At 38.6% G+C, this 26515-nt stretch overlaps 1 long non-coding RNA gene across 1 annotated transcript in view; it reads left to right on the forward strand.

Moving 5' to 3' along the window:
* The window catches only part of LOC143656907 (uncharacterized), a 395508-nt gene that overhangs the window by 233928 nt on the left and 135065 nt on the right, over window positions 1-26515 (forward strand). Inside the window, exon 2 of the long non-coding RNA XR_013162628.1 lies at window positions 3276-3406. This is a non-coding gene — a long non-coding RNA (uncharacterized LOC143656907). The remainder of the gene's footprint in view (window positions 1-3275; window positions 3407-26515) is intronic.

A 26515-nucleotide genomic window follows, 5' to 3' on the forward strand; every position in this document is an offset into this window, starting at 1 on the left:
GATGCTTCACTGGGAGCCTTTTAATGAGGATTCAGAAGAGACAATCTTCTTCCTGCTTCAGCATCAACCATCTCCTGTGGAGTTAATCCAGACCTTTCATCAGAGTTGTCATCTTGTGCCCTACAGACCTTGGACCCTTACATTCCCATGGATGCCCAACCAGCCTCTCCTGAGAGTTCCTTGAGAAACTTCCTCGTAGTTACCAGCTTGTGGCCTGCCCTATAGACATTGAAATCTACATTCCCATGGTTATGTGAGACACCCTTATAAATTTTATATCAATGGATATTTCCTGCTGATTCTGTTTCTCTAGAGAACCCAAGCTAATACTGGGTGTGTGTGGGGGAGGGGTATGGATCATTTGCAGTAGAAAAGAAAATGTCTTCATATAGATTATGGTGTCAAAAGCATATTCATTTGTTTAGGTTGGATTGTATGATGTGTGAATAAAAGTGTTTAAAAATTAACAGAGAGAAACAAGTACTACAGAAAATGTGGAGAGAAAGATGTACCTATTCACTTTTGGTAGGGAAGCTGAAAGGTGCAGCCCCTCTGGGGGGCACTGTGGTGGTTCCACACAAGGCTAGCGGTGAGTTTGCCATATGATCCTGCAACCCCTGTGCTCAGAATATAACTGGAGGAACTAAGTGTGGAGACAATAATGGACATTTGCACACTGGAGTTTATGGCAGCAGTGTTCATGATTTGCAATGGATGGAGGTGACCTAAGGGTATAATGACTGAAGGAAGGAAGGGGGAGCTTTGGTGTATACATATGATTCACTACTGAGTGGCTGCAAGAAGGAATGAAGTTGTGAGACATGCAACTAGGTTAACCTTAAGGACTGTATGTTGAATGAAATGGCAGAAACAAAAAGCAAATATCATCATGCCTCACGTATATGGACTAAGTTCATAAATTATAGGCTCTTATAGCAGTCACATATATTCAGGAGTTGTAACTGTTATTTCTAAATTCTGAGGTGCTGAGCTATTTGTATATAACTTGGTGTTCCCAGAAACTTCAGGTATTTGTGTGATATTAGAGACTCCAAGTTAGAGCTCTGAAACTATGAAAGTCAGCATTAACTCATCTAACAACTATTTAAAAAGTTGAAAAAGTAATCAGATTTCAAATAGAGATATGAATGAAGCTGATCTGGATAGCACCAAGGTAAATCAGAACACAGGATAAAGGATGATTTGGTCCACTTTTTAAAACGTCAACTTATGTATAAGACCAAAGGGAGAGATGTTTATTTGGTGCAAAATTTATATTTTGGGCAGTGCATTGCTAATTTAACTTGTATAGTCAGTTTAATTGAATACCATAAGTACATGGAACCTTGCATAGGGCATGAGATTTTGTTGGTTTGTCCAGATTAGTGTGATGCCCTGATATATCCCAGAGTAATTTGGGCAGTGAATAAAGAAGTATTTGCAAAGTTCCCTTGGGGGACTGGGGAGAAATGAGGACATATTTAACTTCCCCATATGGGGAATTCCTGATATTCTCACAAGCAGTGCGGACAGTCAAATCCATAAGCTGAGCCCTCAACCTTGGAATATGAAACTTATTCCTGCAAAAGAGAAGCCAAGCCTACTCATAGTATTCCTATGAGTCACCCCCAAAGAACCTCTTTTGTTGCTCAGATGTGGCCTCTTTCTCTAAGCCAACTCAGCAGGTACACTCACTGCCCAGCACCCCACCCCCGCCATGGGACATGACTCTCAGAGGTATATACCTCCCTGGCAACATTGAACAGAATTTCTGGGATGAGTCAAGTCTGGGCATAATGGGATTGAGAAAGTCATCTTGACCAAAAATGGAAGAGAGAAATGAGAAAGAACAAAGTGTCAGTGGCTGAGAGATTTTAAACAGAGTCAATAGGTTATCCTGGAGATTATTCTTATGCATTATATAGATATCCTTTTGTAGTTTATGTGTATTGGAGTGGCTGGAGAAAAGTACCTGAAACTTCTGAGTTGTGTTCCTGTAGCCTTGATTCTTGAAGATGATTGTATAATGATACAGCTTTTACAGTGTGACTGTGTGATTGTGAAAACCTTGTGTCTGATGCTCCTTTCATCCAGGGTATGGACAGATGAGTAAAAAATAAGGATAAAATATAAATAAATAATAGGAGGGGATAAAGGGTAAAAATTGGGTAGATTGAAGTATTGGTGGTCAATAAGAGGGAGAGGTCGGGGTAAGGGATGTGTATGAGTTTCTTTTTTTTTTTTTTTTTGGTATGCTTTATGACAAGGTCACATTTTATTATTTTTCCATGTGAGTATCCCATTATTGCAGCCCTTCTTTTTTCCTTTTATTTCTTTTTCTGGAATGATGCTAATGTTCTAAAAATGATCATAGTTCTGAATACACAACTATGTGATGATTTTGTGGGTCATTGATAGTACTCCATATATGGACTGTATGTGTGTGAAAATTTCTCAATAAACATATTTTTAAAAAAAGACCTAAGGGAAAGGCTAGCAGCTTTATAGTTTTAGTAATAGCAGATTGCCTTTAGAATAATAGTTGGGGATTTTTTTTTCTGGATGGTCAGAATTTAAATAGATCATTTCTGAATATCCTACCCTCAGCAATTTGTTGTGGTAGTTGTCAGTACCTCTACCAAATGTTTTTGTTTCCTCTCCCTGGTGTGAGGTAAAAGGATGTTTTTCTCTTTCAGAGCTGTCAGAATATAACATATTAGAGATGGACTGGCTTTTAATAAAAGGGGGATTTATTCAGTTAAAACTTACAGTTCTTCAGAGGAAAGGCAGCTTACTTTCATCTGAGGTTCTCTGCTACACAGGAAGGCACAGGGCAAAGTCTGCTGGTCTTCTTTCCTGGCTTCTGGGTTCCAACAGCTTTCCCCAGGGTGATCCGTTTCTGTAGCCCCAAACATCTGGGCTGAGCTGTGAGTGATGAGATGAGATATGCTGAGCTGCTTGGGCTGTGCTGTGTTGAGCTCTCTCTTTCAAGCCTCTGGCTAATTCAGTTAGATATCACTCATTGCAGAAGGCACTCCCATTAGCCAAATGTGCATGTAATCAGCCATAGATGAATTTCACATGCTAATGATTCAAAGTCCACAGAACTATGGGGCATCATCACCTGACCAAGTTGACACCTGAACTACCACAGAGGGCATTTCCTTACCACCAATCAAGCATAAGTAGAAGTGCATAATGTAACATTACTTCCAGGTAGAAGCTTTAAGAGCCAGTGTGTGATTTGCCTTCCTCTCGTTTCCTTTCTGACTCAGTGACCAGTGATGCTTTCTGAGCTTGGTTCCTGGAGTTACCATGATAGTGAGCAATGTCCTTCACCAACCTGTGATGTCTATGAAGTGTGAATGAAAAATAAACCTCTTCTTTAAGCCACTGAGATTATCAGGTGTGTATCATATCATCATAGATTAATTTATCCTGACTGATAAAATTGTGTGACATGAGTTTCATGTTTAAGCTATTTTGTTCCTATTTTCAAACTATAACTATTAATTTAAAACTTCTTCTGTACAGGAATTGTATGGTTTTCTTTCTCCATGATGTCATCTAGTCCCTACTTAGGAGTCTTGGATGATGTAGGTTTTCAAATAGTACAGAGAGACTGAAAACAAACTACCTTCAGCAAATTTTACTGAGTTCCTTCTCTGTGTAGAACATTATTATAACTGTAATCATTATGATGAGGTAATGTTTATGAGGAAGAAATATTACTTAGTAGTTAAGATCATAGGGTTCAGAATCAGTCAGACCCCAATTCAAATCCAGGATAAATCACTTTTTAGCTCTGTGACCTTGGGCAAAGTGTTGCTTCTCTCTGTATGAGAGTTTCCCCATCCATAGAATGTAATAGTATTAGTATCTATTCTGTAGAATTATGTTAAAGATTATATGATACAAGATATATAAAATATTTAATATCAATCTTGGTTTTTGGAGATAGATAGATAGATAAAGATAGATAGATAGAGATATGTAGATATAAATATGTAGATAACCTAGAAGCTAAAATTTACCTTTACAAGCAAGGAAAGGATAACTTCTGATTTTTATTTTTGTAGTGCCTTAGATTCAAACTCTTAAATGCTCTGTCAGACTGCAAAGACCTGATGTCACTGAATCCAGTGCAAGATTTACTGTCTCCTTAGAGTATTAATACCCACCAATTAATAGTGACAGTCACTAAACATTTAGTACCTAATGAGCTGCATCTCCTAGGTATGGGAGGATTGGCATGGCAAAGGAACTCTGTAATTCAGCTCACCAGACTTCCTTCTCTCTGGCTCTCCATGACCTCCCACTGTGCTGCCTGAGGGGTTGACTTCGTTTGAAATGGCAGTGTCTAGAAAAGACCTGAGCTCTAAAGCCTCCTTGGAATTATGAATACAAAGAATTTCAGAACTGGTTTCCAGTGAGCACCTAATCCCAAATCTTCAACTTTAAAAATGAGGGAAAATAAGGACTAGGAAGGACATTGAAAAGACCAAGGTCACACTCCTGGGGATACAGTAATAAAGAAGTTAGATAAGGTCACCGTTCATAAGGACCAAATGAATGATCCAGTGAGGGAAGCAAAACCAATAATTCAAATATGGAACAGGACACAATGATAATGCACAATATTTTATCTAAGGTAGTCAGGGGAGGTCTGTCTGAAAAGGTGACATTTAAGCTGAGGCTTGAGACATATGAAAGTACCAGCTCTTTAATGAACTAGGTTTCAGTCAGAAGGAATAGGAAGCTCAGAGTTTGAAGGGAAGAATAAGCTTGGTGTGTTTGAATTTGGGTGCACCAGAAGCTCAGTGAGCTAGGGTAGTATTGGTTTGAGATGAGGTCAGAGAGGGGTCAAGGCAAAATTTGTAGGGTTTTAAGTCAAATTTAGGAATTTGAATTTGATTGAAAATACAAACTGAAGAAAGCCTACTGGAAAGTTTCAAGCAGGGAGTGGCAAAATTTGAAATTGACTTGAAAAATCATTCTGTTCTCTGTGGAGAACAGGCTATTGGAGGATAATAATAGAAACCAGGAGACCAGTTAGGAGATTTTCCAATAGTCTGGATGAGAGATGGTGATGGAATGGACTAAGTTAATATACTAGAGGAGAAGGGGAGAAATAAACAAATTGGAGATATATTTTGGAGTTAGAATTGACAGGATTAATAACTTAAATTTTGGGAGAGAATGAGATAAAGAGGACAAAGAAGGATGACTCTTCAATTTTTTTTGTCTTGAGCACCTGGATATATGGTAATGCCATATTGAGATGAGGAAGACTGGGAGAAGAGAGGATTGGGGGACATAAGATTAACAGTATCATATTAAAATAAGTGTGAATGCCAGCAAAACCTCCAAGTGGTGGTGTCAAGTAGGCAATTGACTATATAAGCCTTGAGTGTTCTAACCATCACACTTTTTGGCTACTGATCTATTTCAAACACTAGTCCTTCCTGCTGCCACTTTCCTATCCATCCCTGCACACATGGCTAATTGATTATAGCACTCTTACCTGTAAAGCCTGGATATGGCTTTAGAGTGTTTCTCATAACAGTGCTCCAGGCAGTCATACCACCACACTCTTGGTAGTGGGGGTCAAGAAGACATCTCTTTGTCAACCCTGTTGTGCTGTATCATTTCTTCATCAACATCTCAGGTTACTGTTGGTTTTATTGTAAAAAAAAAATGTGTGAAATACCATTTCTTTTCAACATTTACTAAGAATTCACTATATACTTCCAGTGCTCTGTAAGGTGTTGAGTCAGAGAAAGCGGATTAATATATGATTTGGTCCCTCCCCAAAGAAGTTTATAGCCTCAGTAGGGCACCCATGGAAAAAAATAAAAGATAGTGTATGATTAAATATGCAAATAGGTGATCCAACAGTGTTTTAGAGGAGGAAGAATTAACATTTGTTGAAGCAATTTCAGAAATTCTTTGAAAAGGTGAAGCTTTATCTGGCATTAAGAAGGAATGGGATTTCAGTGAGAAGAGGGAGGATGGGGGTATGAGGTGGAGTAAGTGATCTGATTAAAGAATTGAAGGGTAAGTAGTGGGAAATAGACAAGCAAGAGGGGAATCTGGCAAGTATGGAGGGAGAAATTGGAGAAAGAGTTAAAGTAGTGGTCATATTAGTGTTCCAACTTAGGGACAAGCCTCTAATCATTGGTTGGATTAGATGATTTCTAAAATATCTTTCGGTGCTGGATTGTTTTGTTATTGCATAGCATGGGTTTCGATCTTCCCAGATTTCACTATCAGTTTTCTTGCCACCAGCTGCCTGATTAAACCAATGCTGTATATTATAAATTTTTGTTACAACAGCATGCCACGTTCAGTAACAATTTTTGCATTTGTCAATTGGTTGACATAGAAAATAACTCTCCAAATATCAGTGACTTAACATAATCCAGTTTAGTTTTTCTAACATTATAGTCTAATGCAAGTGTTCCTAGTTAGGTGACTGTCTTCAAAACAGTAATTCAGAAACCTACATGATCTCCATCTTGGGGCTTCTCCTGAACTAGTATCTGAAATAGTTAATAAACCCCTACTGATTTCAGTTACTTAACTCTTTATCCCTTAGCCTGGAGTCCAGACTCATTCTTTATCTTAGGCTTTTCCAGGCTCCTGTTGGAACCCCAACCTTCACTGTATGCCTTATCCTATGATACTCATCCATGTAGACTTGATCTCAAATTTATTATCAGTTTCTTGTGAAGAAAACCACATCTGAATGTTTGTGGCTTTGAATGATCACATAGTTCCCTGGCTTCTGGGTATTTTTGCCTCTCTTAGTCTTCAAAACTGAAAAACAGGGTCTGAAAGTGTTGCAAAGTATCCTTAGACTGTAAAAGGATTTTCGATATCTAGAAAACACAATGGTTTAGTTAGGCCTCTTAGGAAAGAGCAGATGTTTATTTGGATTTATTAGCTGGGTTGGGACTAGTCACATAAAACAGTAATACTATTTACACTTCCTTACAGGTATTTTGGTTTAAAATAATTTTTACACTCACAACCTCATTTTATTTTTATAATACTCCTGCAAGATAGGTGCTATTATTCCCATGTGTCAGCCAGGGTTCAATTAGAGACACAGAACCAGTAAGAAATATATATATTAAGAGGTATAATTCACTTAACTGTTGGGCTAGTGAGACAAGATGGAAATCCATAGAGCAGCCTATCAGGAAGGACAGGGTGGAGCTCCTGGGCATGGGCTGAAGCTGCTATCCACAAACGAATTTCTTCTTCAGGGATGCCTCAATTTTGCTATTAAGGTCTTTCAGTTGATTGGATCAGGTCTACTCAGATACTGTAGAATACTCTCCCTAACTTAAAGTCAAGGATTTATGGGCTTTAATCTTATCTACAACATATCTTCACAGAAGCACTTATTATTAGTGTTTGGCTGAATAACTGGGTACTGCAACATAGTCAAGTTGACACAGTAAACTCACCATCGCACCCCATTTTACGGATAAGAATATAGAGGCTCAGAGAGGTAGTAAGTTAAAGAGCTGGTTGTCTGGGATGTTCTTATCGTACTAGAATATCTTCTGCTTGTATTTTTCAAATCTTTAAAAATTCATAGAATATTTGCAGTGGGATCTAAAGAAAATATCTGGATTGACTTACCAAGAATGGTATAAATGATGTAATATTAAAAACATGAGTGAAGAAAGTAATTAACTTCAAGGCAGCCAAAAGAATCTGCAAATAACTTATTTTTTCCTTGTCTAAGAGTTTCATCATGAATAATTTACAGTGTGGATGAGCCCTTGATTTTAAGAAAGTTGGTGATAGTTGAGTTTTCTTCCTTAATTCTTCATTCAGGATTGCAAGAAGCACAAAGCCTTAACATTTCTTTTCAGCCCTGAGGCTGAACAAGTTATTGGTTTAATTATAGAAAGCTGAACTTTCATCTTTCTTTAATTGAGCATAGATAATTTGTACCTGTGATCAGTAGCTGAAATGTCATAAAATCACTTATGAAGCTTTATACTTTTGAACTGTAGTAAAAATACCACTTATTTTGTAGGACTGTACAGTCATCATTTTAGACAACTGTTTCAATTTGTTGGTAATTATTGTCACCACTTCATGACTAACGTGGTTTGGTAAGTGTCACAAGAAGTGTTATTTCCATTTTGGTGACAGCCAGTACATTTAGGAAAGAGGAGGCCAAGGAGAAGACAGATGCTGACTTCCTGGGTACACAGTTTGAATGACAATCAGATCATTATTTTTCACAGCAAGGAAAGGAGGAGGGGGTTCAGAATGCTGAACTAAATGTCAGCTCTTGGTTGCTTTTGGTTGTGCATTCTAACGTAAGAAGAAAAGGGCATTTTTATTTCTTTTCTTCCCTCGAATTATATTCTAAGAAGACAGAGCCATTATTATATGTTATGTCTAAGCACTGAACTCATGGTCTTTAGTGAGAAGGCACCCGAGAGACCAAAGTGACTATTGAGCCTGTTTTTGTCATAAATTTTGATGGTGGAAAAGAGTGCTGAACTACTGATTTATTGTAGCCTTGGAGATAGTTAGCAGCCCATGTGCCTAGTAACAAAATTGTGATCTAGTCTAAAAGAAGATTGACTTGATTGTACTGCCAGTGTAATAATAGTCTGTGTAACCTTGAGGACAAAACTGATAGGGTGGTCAATTTTTATCCCTTTAAGGTAGAATTACCTTTTTTTTTAGAGAGAGAGAGGAAAATTTACAAATTTAGAGTGAAAGAAACACATGGTTTGAATAGAATATATTTCCCCTGAGGCACTCAAAGAGTACTGTAGTGCTCTGTTTCTTAACCCAGATTATAATCAGACAAGTCTACAGTCCAAATTCTCTGCTGTGGGGAACTCAAGTATGAGACAGAAGGAAAGAGAGAGTGGGGGAACAGTAGTTAAAGAGAGGACTGAGAGTAGTCTGTAAATCACAAATTTGAAACAGGAGAGTTGATTAGAAACCCAGCAGAAAACAGAGGATACACTCCCCTGGAATATTGAAGAGAATTTAATTAAGGGGGTTGTCTTAGTTTTCCAGGTCTTCTATGACAAATACCATATAGTAGGTTGGCTTAAACAATGGGAATTTATTGTCTCATAGTTTGGGGGGCTGTAAGTATAAAATCAAGGTCTTGACAAGTGTGCTGGTTTGAAAGGATTTATGTACCCTATAGAAAAGCCATATTTTAATCCTGATCAATCTTGTAAGAGCAATGGTTTCTTCTAATCCCTATTCAGTACTATAGGTTGGAAACAAATAGTTTATCTCCACAGAGATGTGATTCAATCAAGCATGGGCATTAAACTTGACTAGATGGGGATGTGGTCTCAATTAGTTTACTGGACTCCTATAAAAGAAGTATTTTGGAGGCAGCTTCAGAATGCTGCAAGAACCATGAAGCAGAGAGTCCAACAGCCACTGACTTTTGGAGATGAAGGAAAACACCTCCCGGGAAGCTAGAGAGGAAGCTAGCAGATGACGCTGTGTTTACCATGTGCCTTTCAAGGTGAGAGAGAAACCCTAACCATTTTCGTCATGCCCCTTCTAGATGAGAAACACTGACCACGTTCACCATGTGCCTTTCCATTTGAGGGAGAAATCCTGAACTTTATCAGCCTTCTTGAATCAAGGTATCTTTCCTAGATAGAATGTCTTAGATTGGACATCTCTATAGACTTGCTTTAATGGGACATATCCACAGCCTAAAAACTATTAACTTGCAACTTTACTAAATTTTCCTTTTTAAAAGCCTCAATGAAAGTGAGGGGTAAGGGATATGGTATGTATAATCTTTTTTTTTTCTGTTTTCATTTTATTTTTTTTTCTGTTGTATTTTTATTTCTTTTTCTGAACTGATGCAAATGTTCTAAGAAATGATCAATATGCAACTATGTTACGATATTGTGAATTACTGATTATATATGTAGAACGAAATGATCATGTGTTAATGTTTTTGCTCATTTGTTGTTATTTTTTTTTAATTAATAAATAAATAATTTTTTTAAAAAGCCATTCCATTTCTGATATATTGTATTCTGGCAGCTAGGAAACTAGAATAGATTTTGGTACCAGAGTAGTGGGGTGCTGCTGCAGTTTGCAAATACTAAACATGTTGGAATGGCTTTTTAAATGGATAAGGGGAAGATTCTGGAAAAGTTACGAGCAGCTTGATGATAAGGCCTAGAATACTTTGAAGAGACTGTTGGTAGAAAGTGGACTCTAAAGATACTTCTGATAAGGTCTTAGATAGAAATGAGGCACGTATTCTTATAAACTGGAGGAAAAATGATCCTTGTTTTAAACTGGCAGATAATCTGGAAGGCAGATTTTAAAAGCCATGAACTTGGATAGTTAGCAGAAGAGCTCTCCAAATTAAATGTGGAAAATGCAGCCTGGTTTCTCCTCACAGTTTATAGTGGAATGCAAAAGGAAAGAGATAGCTGAGAATTGAATCTTAGGTAACTAAGAAACCAGAAATTGATATTCTGGAAAGTTCTGGGCTTCCAGGTGGGAGGAGCCCAGAGAGTGGTGCCTCATGTGAGGATTTGGCCAAATGCAGAACCAGTCAGCATTTGTGTCAGCATTTCTCTTTCCAGAGAAAGCCAGGATTGGACCTGGAGTTATCCAGGAAAGATTTGTGGAAACTCCTTATGTCTGGTGAGCATGACCCAAGGCTACTACATGGAAAGCCAATGAGAGTATTGCAGGACGTGCATAAAGAGAACCACTGGCAGTCAGAACTGAGAGGGACAGAGAAGGGACACATTTGAGGAAAAATAGCTTCAGAGACAGATCCATGGAGGCTTGGATCTGAAGTTAAGAAGCCTCAGGCCAAGAGATGGAACACACCCAAGCACATGGAGAAGGTGAAGGCAGAGGATGGGTCTTCCACCTCGTTGCAATGGAAGAGTCATGGCACCTCAGGCCTTGGAGAGGGTGGAGCACATTCCTTGGGGTTTGGGGAAAGTCTGGCTACCACCATATGGAGGGATTGAGCATGTGCCCCAGAGATGGCAGAGATCCTGGGTGCAGAACCGGTACTTGGAGAGGGTGGAACCGAGAAAAAAGTGGTCTCCCCAATGTCCCCCAATGTTACATTCAGAGAGAGACAGGCCTTTGCATAGGCCCTTGGAAAGGGTGGGACTACTGTTTTCTAAATCCCCAAAGATAAATGACTCTCAGACTTTGAAATCTAATGGAGTTTGCCCTGCAGGTTTTCGAAAACTGTGTTTATTTTGTAAACCTGCCATCTTCATTCTTTGAAGACCTCCAGATAGTCCAGAACAATGTGAATTATCTCTGAGCATCCCACCAAGTTCTGTGCTGACTCACCATGTGCCTTCACCATAACTTCTCCTTTCTCTCTGCCTCAGTGACCTCAGGGTCAAATGGAAATGATATGACTGTCAGGATGTTCTTTCCATGGATACTATAATAATCAATTAGCCTTTTTTTTTAGGGCAAAACTCTGCCATCTTGTAGCAGTAAAGACAGAGCATGCAGTATCAGAGTAGATTATCACAAATGGGGGTTCTGTGTACTTTCTCTGGTATGAGCATGACTTAGTTGATCAGCTCTGGTTTCCCTTGTGGATCCCTTTATGAGGATCATGACAAATAAGGAAATGGCAAGAGATGGAGTAGGAAAGCCCCTCTTGCATCAATCTCAGACCTATGGAAAGTGTTACAGCACATATACCCCCACCCATGCCACACAAACATAAGCATCTTTCCACAAGAGCCTCCATATTTTTTTGGATCTCCTGTCTTCCACAAGTTCCTGGGAACTTCTCAGCTGTACTTAACTTTGTGAAAAATGGTGGTCCAGGGAACAGATCTCTCCCTAAGCATCTGAACAGGTTATCTTCTTACTCAGGGCACAGCCATAAAATAATAAGATGAAAAAGGGTTTGCTGGGAGACCCAAATGAGATAGTGCACATAAAAGTGCTCCATTTAGATTCTAAATACTTAATCTCTGCCTGTGAGTGACTGCATTTTCTCATCCCCATAATCATTCTCATCCTTATAATCATTAAATACACTTTAAGAAACAGTGGTCTAATATCTAGATTAGAAACTTCTGTGGTAACCACCTGTTTAAGGGTTATTTTATGGGATTCTCTCAGGATAATAGAAAGTGACCTAAAATCGCATTCTGCTTGGGAAAGGAAGATCTTAAAATCCTTTAAGATTTAGGTCAAAAGAGGCTGCACATTTGATCCCATTTCTAAACTCTGTCTTAGCCTACCTGAAATCCTATTCCTATTCCTTGAGCTGTGAAAGATTTGGGGCTGGTTTCCTTATTTAAAACTCACATGCTTTGCATTCTCAGCAGGCACATGGCTAAGATTGTCTTATCCAGGCAGGACACTTCCTTTATGTCTCTTAAGCAATTCAAAGTTCTAGTGTGTCTGTGCCCTTCTCCTTATCTAACCCTATTTCAAAGAGCTCTAACTGTATTGCTTTAGGCATAAAAGAAGGGGTTGCATGAGCATCTATGCCATTAAAGGGAAATTTGTTGTGCTGTGTTTCTGTCTTTTGGGACATTGTGATTTTCCCCTCCTATTTAGAAATGTTTTATGTCCTTGATAATTTCTGCATAATGCAAATCATTCAAAGCAGAATTCAGTATAAGGTGAATTAACTTTTTCTCTCTGGGCTCCAATTTCATCTCCTGAAAATGGGGATGCTCGTATCTACTTCAAAGGAGAGTTGTTAGCCTTAATTAAAAATAGGTATTATGTAGAGAGTATATAAAATGATACCTAACCCATAGAAGAGCCTGAAAAATGGTTAATATTATGATTATGGGTGGATTTATTTTCTTAATTTTACATGTAGCCTAACAGCATATTGTTGTCATCATCAACATCATCACCACTTTCATCAAATTGTGGGCTATTAATAAACATTTACTATGTGCCAGACACATTCTAAGTGTTTGTCATTCTGTATTACCTTTCTATTACTACCATAACAAATTATCAAAAATTTAGTGGCTTAAAACAATGCAAATTTATTGTCTCACAGTTCTGTAGGTCAGAAATCTGGCAAGGTATGGTGTTGACAGGCTGCATTCATTTCTGGAGCATCTAGGGGAATGCCTGAGTTTGCTAGGCTGCTAGACAAATATCACGCACTGGGTTGGCTTAAACAGCAAACATTTTATTAGCTCACAGTTTCTGAAGATAGAGATCCAAAATCAAGGTGGTGGCAAGACTATCATTTCCCCCCAAAGATGGGCTAGCTTTTGAAAATTGTTGGGGATTCTTTGTCTTGCATCTCTGCCTCGCATTACATGGTATTGTCCTCTCCTTTCTTACTTCTGTGATCTTCATGTTCTCTTTTTAAAACCTCCAGTAATCTGGATGACAACCCAGCCTCATTCAGTTGGGCCACATTTTATCTAAAAATAACATCTTTAAAAGACTTTACTTACAATGAGTTCACACCCACAGGGATAGGGATTAAGATTAAGGACATGTGTTTGTTGGGGTACAAAAGGGAGGATCTGTTTCCTTGCTCTTCCTGGTTGTTGGAAGAATTAGTTCCTCGTGGTTATAAAACTAAAGTTCTCGTTTCCTTGCTGGCTGCCAGTTGAGGATTATTCCTAGCTTCCAGAGGCTCTCTGCCTTCCTTGCATTGTGGTGTTCTTTCCTCCATCCTAAAACCAACAATGATGGGTTGAATTTCTCCGATGCTTCTTCTGTCTCCAGCCCCTTTTTCTCTGACAGATGTTTCTGCCTTCCTTTCTTATTTATGAGGGTTTATGAGATTAGATTGTACCCACCTGGATAACCTAGGATAATAGCCCAGTTTTAAGATCCATAACCTTAATTGCATTTGCAAAATTCTTCTTGCCATGTAATGCAACATAATCACAAATCTCTGAGAATTAAGACATAGGTTTTGCTCAGGATGGTGGTGTGTGTGTTTTCTTTGCCTACCACACATTCATTGGCTCATTGAATTCTCCCAGTGACCCTGGGAAGTAGATTTCATAATCCCCATTTTACAGATGAGAAAACAGAGGCCTAATGAAGTTAGATAACTTGCCTAAGATCAAATTGATAAATGATGGAGCCAGGACTCAAATCTAGGCAGTTTGATTCTAGAATCTGCCTAATTTAGAACTATATTAGGTTGAGCTATAAAACAGGTTCAGATACCAGGCCCAGGAAACCCTCCCCTGTATTATGGCCCAGGTCAATTTAAAAGAAGAAAAATACTGGCCAGCATTCAGTAACTTGGGAGATTTGATTATTCAAAGGTCAGAGAGTCAAACAAGAGCTCACAAGTCTGTCTCAGAGATATATGTTTTTGATCAAGTGTTGTTGACATAGGGCACAAATACCTTCTTGTAGCTTATTTCACATTACTCCCAATTTCAAGTCATTTTTACTGTAACACTGTCATTGAAATTTTTGCTAGAGAATTGAAAAAAACATGGTTAGGAACAGCAGAGAATCTCAGTAAATATATAGCACACTTTTTTGTGATTATATATATATTTCTTATTTAACACTTACTCTCTGATAAGCAGTATTTTCAGTCGGATATTACAGACAAGAAACTGAGACATACAAACCTGCTGGATTTTGAACTTTGGCAGTCTGGCATTAAATTACTATACTACTCTAACACTGTGCTATTTATTTCTCAGATGCAGCTATTTGTATCTTTACTTTTCTACTCTTGACAATGTCTTTGCATTTCTTTTAACTGAAGTTTCTGAAACCAAACATTTTGTCATTGAGCTACGCTACTATAACACAGTGAATGCCATAATGATAGAGCCTGCGTATCCTCTAAGCTGGGCAAAAGTGAAAACCATTCTGAAACAAAGAGTTTTCAGCTTATAACCCAGTGGTTCTGTTTAGTTCATGTGAAAATGCAGAATACAATATACACAATGCAGAAGCAATACTTTGGTATTGCTTATCCTGGAGGCCTCCTGAGGTTTTAAGTGGGGAACCTAGAACACTTTTCCAGTTACATGTGAAAGCTTCTTATTAGCATGGCATCCTGTATAGTACTATTTCCTTTCATTTCAATAGCTCTTTATTGTTCATATTGCATTTTCACATTCAGTAACCAAAAACACTCTGTAAACTAAGCTAGGAAAAAATAATGCATCATTAAAGTAATGATGATGATGAACACTTACCATAAGCCAATCCAATATCAAGCATGCTACATATTTTGTCTTGTTTAATCCCTTCCACATCCTTTGACACAGAATCTACTATTATTCCCATTTTACAGATTAAGGTAATTAACTTATTCTAGGAAATAAGGCCAGTAAGTCATGGAACTGGGTTTTAAACCCAAGCAATTTGACTCTTGGGACTGCTTCCTAAACCATGTCTCAGTAGCATTATTTCTTTTCTTCAGTGGAACCAAATAAGACTCAGAGGGAGATTAAGTAAGGTTTGTGAAAGGCCATCCAGCTGATAAGTGGCCAGTATTGGACTCAGACTCAGGTTTCCTATCTTCCACTTGGGGATGGTAATGATATAGCAGAATTACAAGGGACCAGGAAGATTCCATTTCATACCAGGGTTCCAGCATTCACTAAAGGTGTATCTTTGGATAAATTATAGCATGCTTACTAGTCTATAATTCACTCAACTCTAAATGGAGCTAATCATACCTATTTCCTTAGGTTGTCAGCAGAATGGAGATAATGTGCATAAAATGTCTGGCATATGGTGAGGAAATAGTACCTGTTATTAGTAATCAAAATTCCTTCCACTAACCAGAAGCTTCTCTAAATGAAGGTCCAAGTCTGGTAAGGTTTTGAGTCTGGTGAAATTGCGACTGATTGGGGGAAATTGTCTTAGTGATCCACAAACATTTTTTCATCTGAGCCATAAGCTGTTGGCATGCACCATCTGATGAATCAGCATCAGCCTAAGGAGAGGCTCAGAGATGTGTCCACTTTGATCTGAGAGATAAAGTGGATAAGACCAGGATACCCAGTAGGGTTCTGGCTAAGTTGGCATATCTAAGGCAATCAACTGTACTGCTTGAGGACTTACAATTAGACTTCATTCTTCCCCCCTTGCTTGCTACCTTAGATAAGCTACTGGTAAACATGACTGCTTATTATCTTTTCTGCTACTTATAAACTCCTGTCTGAAAGATCAGATTCCAAAAAGCAGTTCTGGGAAGCTAAGAGAAATATGGTGGTATTGAGGAAAGGGAAAAATGCTGGATTGTTCTGTGTCAGTTTGTGACTATTAGAGGAAACCACTGAAGTAAACATTCGTGGGTACTTTTTAGAAGTTGATCCCCGGAGTAAATATGGACGTGCCCTAGTAACAGAGTGCCTTTCAGAATGATTTATGGCTCAGGGTGCTGTGCTGTGATCTGAGTTACGTTTGGAAGGAAGAATAAATACCAAATGAATTTAGAGGACAAAAAATAGTCACATGAGCGTAATTGCAGAAATGTTCTAGGTCTCTCAGGTCCTTCCTAAGATTTTCAGGGGCATATATAGGAAAGTCCTACTCTTGTATGATTGCTTACGTTATAGATTAAACTGTAGAAATCTGTGAATTGCCTGACCCCTGCTGAACCTTGTGTGTGCCTTTTCCTGCCATCCTTTCCCCTAGGAAAGAGAGAAAACAGAACATCTGGCCTGGAAGGTGACTTAGAAATAAATTGTTTAGTGCAACCCTTTTATTCATAAATGGGGAAACTGATGTCCAAAGAAAGGATATGACTTGCTCAAGGGTGTCTACAAATTGGCACAGTGAGATCAAGGTCTTATCATGATCCCACTAAGCCAACTGATATTCAGTTAATCGTTCTTTTATTTACATTACAAGGATTCCTATTACATAGATAGGTAATTGCTCATTTATTCATCAGTGAAGCAAATATGTATGGAGTGCTACCATGGGTCAGGCACTGGAATGGGCACCGAGACCACAGTGGTGAGAAGAGAAAAGAACAAACACAGCATCATCTCTACCCTTCTGGTGAGTAAAATTGAATGAGAGAGACAACTTGTAATCACTAAACAAGCGAGAATAAGATTTCAACTTATTTAAGTTCGTTAGGGATGTTGCCTGAGACCTGAGTGTCGAGAAGGACCCAGGCCCATGAAAAGCAGAGGGAACTGTGCTGCAGACAGAAGGAATAGCATGTGGAAGGTAGACAATAATTAATTATTAGACAAACTGAACAAAGGCACTATGGTTGGAGATTAGTGAGCAGTGAGGAGAGTGGCAAGAGGAAGGATTCTAGGAGTAAGCAAGGGTCAGAGCCCATCTGGTTTTCTAGGTTGTTAAAAAGAGTTGGTATTTTAAGTACAAAGAGAAGTCACTGAAGATGTCTAAAAAGGGCAGTGACATCATCTCAGTTATATTTTCAGAAAATGAATCTACTTATTGTAAGGAGAATAGATGGGAGGAGGGGCAAGAATAGAAATGAGGTCACCATGTGGAAATCATTGCAGAAATTCAGGTGAGAGGATGTTGACTGTAATAGAGCTGTGGACTGGAGATGGAGTTAAGATGATTTAAGATGTAAAAGTGTCTGGGTATAGGACCTGAGGAAGAGGGAAAGCTACTTCTTTCTTGAGTCTTGCCTTAGCCATTCCAGAGGACCTACTGACTTCCCAGCTGAGGTCCCCAACAGTGACACTGATAGGGCTGGGTAGATCTCCTATGTGGTGCCACATTTTGTGCCTCTAAGTCTAGTTTTTTGAAAATTTTCAGTGAACAGAGTAGTGTAAGGAACATGAATTAGGCAGCAAACATTTGTTGAACAGTTATTTTGTATGTGTGTAAGAACCTGAGGATATAAAGAGGAACAGGATCCAGTATTGGTGTTCTAGTTTGCTAGCTGCCAGAATGCAATATACCAGAAATGGAATGGCTTTTGAAAGGGGGGATTTAATAAGTTGCTAGTTTACAGTTCCAAGGTCGAGAAAATGTCCCAATTAAAACAAGTCTATAGAAATGTCCATTCAAAGGTATCCATTCAGGAAAAGATATCGTGGTTCAAGAAGGCCGATGAAGTTCAGGGTTTCTCTCTCAAGTGAGAAGGCACATGGCAAACACAGTCAGAGTTCCTCTCTCATCTGGAAAGCACATGGAGAACACAGTGTCATCTGCTAGCTTCTCCTGGCTTTCTGTTTCATGAAGCTCCCTGGGAGACATTTTCCTTCTTCATCTCTAACGGTCGCTGGCTGGTAGACTCTGCTACTTGTGGCTATATCATTCTGCTCTGCTCTCTCTGAATCACCCTCATTCTCCAAAATGTTTCCTCTTTTATAGGACTGCAGAAACTTATCAAGACCAACCCAAATGGGTGGAGATACATCTCCCTTAATCCAGTTTAACAACCACTCTTGATCGGATTACATCTCCAGGGAGATGATCTAATTCCAGATTTCAAACATACAGTATTGAATAGGGATTATTCTGCCTTTATGAAATGGGATTTTGATTAAAACATGGCTTTTCTAGGGTCCATACATCCTTTCAAACCAGCACAATTGGTAATAGAGAAATTCATACATAATAACATGCCTAAATGATACTTTACATTCATAAACTGCACACAGAACAACTCATTTAATTTACAGGAGCCCATTGTCCTGTCTCTTAAGCTGTAGAACATGAAAAATAGTATCTCATCATAAAACCTGGGGGAGTCTTCATACAAGTGCAATGTCTTGCACTTGGTTGTATGTAACCTCCTCCACTACCTTTCCACATCTTGACTCTTCTCTTTTTCTACACCCATTTTTCTTTCCACACATGTGACTCTAAGAACATCTGGGAAATGGTGAAATGGGCTCTATTTGTCTCTGGTGGTTTCCAGTGCTTCTTTTCAAGTCCCTCAGATTCCTGTGACCTTGGCAGCCATTGACTGAGAGCAGAGACCTCCACAGGTGTGTCGGTGGTACCAGCCTGGGACATCTGACACCAGCCTGCCCTTCTCCACTGAAACCTTTCCTATTTAAAACCAAATTTCAGAAACCTGCTCTTTTCTTGGGATTGGCTTTTTTTGTAAATCAGTAAATGAGAATGTGGCAGCTCCAGTTAGTTGCCCCAGTACAAACACACTTAAATATCTTAGGGAAAGAGTAGGCTACTAGTAGGAATTTTAAAAATCCCGTCAGAGTTGGTAAGGCAGATAATTTTGTTTGTCTGAAGGAACCAGCCTGAAGAAAGGGGATTTTGTTTCTTATTTATTTTCATATTGTCTGTTTACCCATTCAACCTGCCATTCATGCCTAGGACTGCTATGTGCCAGACATCGTGCTCCCCACCTGTTTTGGGCTGAGTTGTGTCCCCCAAGTAGATATGTTGAAGTCCTAATCCCAGGACCTAAGAATGTGATCTTATTTCAAAATAAGATCATTACAGATGGAATTAGACAAGTTAAAATGAGATCATAGTGGCAGAGGGTAAACCATGCAATACGGACCTGTTAGTGTAATCCCATATGAGTGATAAAGAAAGTGAGAGGAGACAAGGAGATACTGAGACATAAAAGAGGAGAGAATGTCAAGTGAAGGAACAAGCACAGCGAGAGAGGGAAAAAAGCCACAACAGAGGTAGAGATTGAGTTATGTCACAAGCTAAGGAACACCAAGAAGCCAAGAGAAAGACATGGAACAGATTATTCCCTACAGACTTAAAAGGAAGATAGCCCTTCTGACACCTTGATTTCAGACTTTCATCCTTCAGAACAGTGAGACAATGCATTTCTGTTGTTCTAAGCCACATACTTCCTGGTACTTTATTATGGCAGCCCTAAGAAACTAAGACAGGATACCATAAACAATGATCATAAATCATATAGGCTTTCTAACCTCTGGGAACCAATCCATCCTTGGGGCAGTTTATATCATGGGTGGGCTTACTCTGTCAACTCTACCAATAGAACATTAAATTTCATCAATTTCTGATGCAAAGAAAAGGATTAATCTATTTATTTGATCATTTCTTCAACAGGAATTGATGAAGGGGCTACCATGGAAAAGGACCCTGCCTTTGAGATGGTCACAGCCTGGGTAGGGGTGAGGGCAGTTAGATGTGCCCCATAGGACAAGATGTAGTCACATAAATCTCTCTCTGGTGGATGAGTCAATTAAGGCATTTTATGCACTTGCAAATTAATCTTTGAATAGTGCTCAGAGGCATGTGAACTAGTGATGGTCATGATGATGTGCTCCTTGGCTCTCCTACTGTGGGGCCATCATCAACCTACAGCCTCAGCTGCTTCCCCTCTGGCTCTACCACCAATCTGCTCTGTAGTAAGGACTAAGCACGGCAGAGGAATAAAGAAATACTGATTTTCACAAGATGTAGGAATTTAAATTAAGACTTCCTTGTCCAAACTCTTCTTGAAACTACACTGCAGAATGAGAATCTTCCTATCTAATCTTCTTTCCTTTCCTCTCACATGATTGCCTTGTGGTCTGAAGGTCTCTTTAGCTACTCCTGTTCTCTCCCTTAATAGATCTTCTGCACAGCTAACCTGTATTAGCACATGCTTCGCAGGGAACTTTAACACACTACTATTTAAGATATTTTGGGCATCTCAGACAGAAGAAATGATCAAGTCAAACTTTCCTAACTTGAATGTTTGTATTAAAGTGATTTCCAAACCACAACCCTGATGATTAAGAAGGTATATGTATGAATTCTGGAATCTAATAGATCTAGTTCTCTCCAAATCCTACCTCTTTCACTTACAAGATATGAGTTCTCAGAAAAGTTACTTTATCTCTCTGAATCTTAGTTTTCATGCCTAAAAGTGGCAATAATAATGGTACCTATTACAAAGGATTTTTAAGAAAATTAAATTAGAAATCTACTTAAAGTATGTAACAGTATTTAGCCTATAGTAAGTGATAACTCAGTGTTCTCTCTTATGATATTATTTTAGCATCTCATGCCCAAATTCTGTGGGCCTATTGATGTTGGTAAGTTAAGATGGGACCATTTTATTGCTCCCTTCTTGGTGGTTATTATTTAATAAAAGGTCATATTTCACTTTGGAAGGTGGATCTTCAGCTAGGCCCAGCCAAGGCAATTCCTAGAACTATGTATTACGCCAGGAGGAGAGACAACCCTGGTTGTTGACAAGCTTCTTGATTGATATATTAGCATTCTCTAGAGAAACAGAACCACCAGAATATCTATAATATGAGATTTATAAAAGTGTCTCACACAACCGTGGGTATGCAAGAGTCCAAAATCTGTAGGGCAGGCCACAAAGCTGGCACCTCCAATGAAGGGTCTCGACAAACTCCACAGGAGAGGCTGCCTGGCTGAAGAAGTGAAAATGCTCCCTTCTCCCTTAAAATTCTTCAACTAATAGGCTTCTTTTTTGTGTGAAGACACACCCTTAGTTGATTGTAGATACAATCAGTCACTGTTGCAATCAACTGACTGATGATTTACTAAACCAACCTTCTGGCTTATCAACCAGCCGTGAAATATCCTTGCAGTAACGGTTAGGCCAGTGCTTGCCTGATCAGAAAATTGGACACCATCACCTGACCAAGTTGACACCTGTACCTAACCATCACAACTGACAGCCCCAGATGATTGACAACTTCTGGCCCAGTCCCTAGGGACAAGAGGCCCAGAGAACACCCTAGGCAACTGTTCTCACCTTCAAATTGCTGCCCAGTCAGGCAGGAAACAGAATGCTCAAGCCAGCCCAACCTACAGATGCAAAAGCTACTGAAGACAGGAGACATTCTAAAGCTGCCTGTCAATGCTGTTGAAGATGAAGGTTGGCCAAATTCATGAAGTATCACATCTATTGCTTTCAAAGAGGAAGAGAAAAAAAAAATCCAGATTTGAAAAAATTAAAGCCTGTCCATCTCATCAAGATGGTCAGCCATAGTGTTTTGAAATTATAAGGGTAGAATAAACAAGAGTCCAAACTCCACTTTTACAAAGGGGAACACTCAGAACCAGAGAGGGAAATGACTTACCCAATGCCTCACAGCCATTTCATGCTGAGTCAAACCTGTCATCTAGATCTCTGGATCCCAGTTTCTATTGCATTATACTGCCAGCTATTGTCTCTTGAAAATTTGAGGGATGAGTGTCATGCCTTAACATGACATGTTAAGACTTTGACAAATGATAAAAAGTCATGGTATGTAAGTGAATGATTTTCTATATCATCTCGTAAATCTTCTAGATGTCCAGAATTTAGCACACCCAAATCCAGGTCTTTTGTACCTTGGGTTTTTTTTTTTTTTTTAAGACAATGAGGGAAAAGACAATTCTTTAAAAATTAATGCATTTGCCTGGATTTTGAAACTTGTAACAAGCGTGCATTTTATACTCCTCTCCCTTATTTTACAAAGTAAAAGAATATACTTCCTTTTATATCAATATGTGCTACAGGGGAATGCTCTTTCCCAAAAAGGAAGAAATTGACATGCCTTCTGCAGTAGTGATGATGGATTTGATAAAGGTACTGTTTCAGTTTGCTAAAGCTGCCAGAATGCAGTATACCAGAAATGGGTTGGCTTTTACAATGGGGAGTTAATAGGTTACAAATTTACAGTTCTAAGGCCATGAAAATGTCTAAATTAAGGAATCAGAGGAAAATAATTTCTCTGGTGAAAGGCTTCTGGTATCTGGGATTCCTCTGGCAATTGGTAAGGCACATGGCAACATTTGCTGGTCCTTCTCTCCAAAATGTTTCTGGGCTTCTGTGGGTCCTTGCTTGTTTCTCCTGGGGCATTTCTGTCTCTGAGCTCTCTCCAAAGTGTCTCTGCCTTTATCCTCTCATTAAGGACTCCAGCAAGGGGATTAAGACCCACTTTGAATGGGCTGGGTCACATCTCCATGGAAACAACCTAAGCAAATCATCCTACAATAGGTCTGTACCCACAGGAAGGATTAAAAGAACATAGGTCGGTGGGCAATGGTGGCTCAGTGGCCGAGTTTACGCCTGTCATGCCGGAGACTGGGGTTCGTTCCTGGTTATTATATAATAAATAAATAAATAAAAGAACATAGCCTTTTCTGGGTATACAACCAATTCAAACCACACAGGCACAATACCATAATTTCACTAGAAATTATGTAATCAAGAGTAATGTTTGCAGGTGGGGGTGCATCTCTGGTCCACAAAAATACTGAGCTAACATACGACCCAGCAATACCATTGCTAGGAATCTACTCAAAGGAATTAAGGGCAAAAACTCAAACGGACATTTGCACACCAATGTTTATAGCAGCGTTATTTACAATTGCAAAGAGATGGAAACAGCCAAAATGTCCATCAACAGATGAGTGGCTAAACAAACTGTGGTATATACATACGATGGAATATTATGCAGCTTTAAGACAGGATAAACTTATGAAGCATGTAATAACATGGATGAACCTAGAGAACATTATGCTGAGTGAGTCTAGCCAAAAACTAAAAGACAAATACTGTATGGTCCCAATGATGTGAATCGACATTCGAGAATAAACTTGGAATATGTCATTGGTAACAGAGTCCAGCAGGAGTTAGAAACAGGGTAAGACAATGGGTAATTGGAGCTGAAGGGATACAGACTGTGCAACAGGACTAGATACAAAAACTCAAAAATGGACAGCACAATAATACCTAATTGTAAAGTAATCATGTTAAAACACTGAATGAAGCGGCATCTGAGCTATAGGTTTTTGGTTTTTTTGTTATTTTTTTTTACTATTATTATTACTTTTATTTTTTTCTCTATATTAACATTCTATATCTTTTTCTGTTGTGTTGCTAGTTCTTCTAAACCGATGCAAATGTACTAAGAAACGATGATCATGCATCTATGTGATGATGTTAAGAATTACTGATTGCATATGTAGAATGGTATGATTTCTAAATGTTGGGTTAATTTCTTTTTTTTCTTTTTTCCGTTAATTAATAAAAAAAAAAAAATACTGAGCTAAGTGTGTCTGTGTGGGGTTGAGCCCTTAATCTTAGAATTATCAGTACTACAAAAGTAGGCAGTCTCCTAGTGTCATAATTAAACACCTATATGCCCCACTATGCAGTGCTGAATCCACACACATCAGTTGAACAGATGTGTTCCCACAATGAAAGATCAAACTGCCTTAAATAGCTAGATAAATGAGCACACCATTTTACATCCTTCAACTTTCAAAGCAAATTGGAGAGCAGTTAAGCAATTGCCACTTACCCAAACTCAGAGATATTAAGACATGTCATTTATACCTTCTCCTTTTAAGCTTGCCTAAATAGCTTGACAGAGTTTTCTGGAGGCATAGCCTCTAGGATAGCATTGTCCTATAGAAAGATAATACAGGTCACACATGTAAACTACATTTATAATCTTGAATTACCCAGTAGTCACATTAAAAACATAAAGAAGAAGCAAGTGAAATTAACTTAAATAACATAGTTGATAATCTATTCTCTTTAAAGCAATATATCCAAAATCATTTCAACAAATAATCCATATAAAAATAGTAATAGACTATTTTTCTTAAAAAGCAGTTTTGGGGGGGCAACAGTGGCTCAGTGGCAGAGTTTTTGCTTGTCATGCCAGAGACCTGGGTTTGATTCCCAGAGCCTGCCCATGCCAAAAAAAAAAACAGTTTTATTAAGAAATATTCACATACCAAACAATATATTCAAGTGTACAATCAGTGGTTTTTAGCATAATGACAGTTGTGCATTCATCACCACAATCAATTTTAGAACATTAGTCTGAAAAGAAAAGCCCCATACCCCTTAGCAGTCACCCCTCAATTCCCCTATCCTTCCCTAGCCCTACATAACTGCTAATCTAATTGTTTCTATAACTTTATTTATATTTCATTTTATAAAATGGAATCATACAACATGTAGTACTTTATGTCTGTTTTATTTTCATTAGCTTACTGGTTTTCTAAAAATTATTGTTATTTTTGTAATTAGAGATGTTATAGATTTACAGAAAAGTCATGTAAAATATATAGCATTCCTGTTGTTGACATTTTGCATTAGTGTGGTAACCCTGTTACAATTGATGAAAGGATTTTAAAGTTTACTCTTAATTATAGTCCAGAGTTTACATCAATAACTCTATTATTAACACCTCTAATAGGGTCATATATTTGCTATAATTCATGGAAGAACATTCCTATATTTGTACTGTTAACCCCAGTCCATTATCCACAATCAGGTTCTCTATTATAAACCTTTTAAGATACTTTCTAATAATATATATGACCCCAAATTTCCCTTTTCAATCACATTCCCCAACATAATTCAGTGCTGTTAATATAGCCATCAAAATGTGTTACCACTACCACTATCCATTTCCAAACTTTCACAATCAGCCTTGTATTGGTTTGTTTAACTCCTGGAATGCAATACACCAGAAATAGAATGGTATTTAAAAGTGGAATTTAACAAGTTACAAGTTTACAGTTCTAAGGCCATGAAAATGTTCAAATTAAGATACCAACAAGTGGTTACCTTCGCTCAAGAAAGGCTGATACTGTCAGCTGGGAAGGCAAGTGGCTGGCGTCAGCTGGTCGTTGTTCCCGATTCCATTGCCTCTAGCTTCTGAAGCCAGTGGTTTCCTCTCTAAGCATCTGTGGGCATTCAGTTAGCTCCTGGGACACAACTCAGAGTTCAGGCTGGCTTGGAAAGGCACATGGCAATGTCTGCTGGGTTCTACCTATGTCTAGTCATCTGCTCCCTCTGTCAGTACTCCAAGCATCTCCAAACATCTGTGTGTCTGTCAGCCCTGAAGCAACTGTTCTCCAAGCAGCTGCATCTCTGGTTACTACAAAATGTTTCTCTTTTAAAGGACTCTAGTACACTAATCAAGACCCACAATGAATGTGTAGAGTCACATCTCCATGTAATCAAAAGGTCACACCCAAATTTGGGCGTGCCACATCTCTGTGGAGATAATCTATTCAGAAGTTTCCACCCTGCACTATTGAGTCAGGGTTAAAGAAATGGCTGCCCCCACAAGACCGGATCAGGATTAAAACATGGATTTTCTGGGGTTCATAATAGTTTCAAACCAGCACAAGCCTAAATAGAAATTCTGCACAAATTAAGCATCAGCTCTGCATTCTCTCCCCCAATTCTATCTCTCATAACCTATATTCTAGATTCTAACTCCACTTTGCTTATTATTTCAAATCAGTGAGATCATATAATACTTGTCCTTTTGTGTCTGATTTATTTCACTCACATAATATCCTCAAAATTCATCTATGTTGTCACATGGGTCAGGACTTCATTTCTTCTTACAGCTGAATAATATTTCTTCAATAAGTATATACCACACTTTGTTTATCCATCCATCAGTTTATGGATGATTGGGTTGCTCCCATCTTTTGGCAATTGTGAATAAAGCCACTATGAACATTGGTGTGCAAATGTCTGCTTGAGTCCCTGTTTACAGTTCTTCTGGGTATGTATCTAGTTAGCAGGATTGCTGGATCTTATGGCAATTCTGTGCTCAGGAGAGGAACTGTC

This window comes from Tamandua tetradactyla, chromosome 15 (genome assembly GCF_023851605.1).
Source record: "Tamandua tetradactyla isolate mTamTet1 chromosome 15, mTamTet1.pri, whole genome shotgun sequence".
Taxonomy (NCBI): domain Eukaryota; kingdom Metazoa; phylum Chordata; class Mammalia; order Pilosa; family Myrmecophagidae; genus Tamandua; species Tamandua tetradactyla.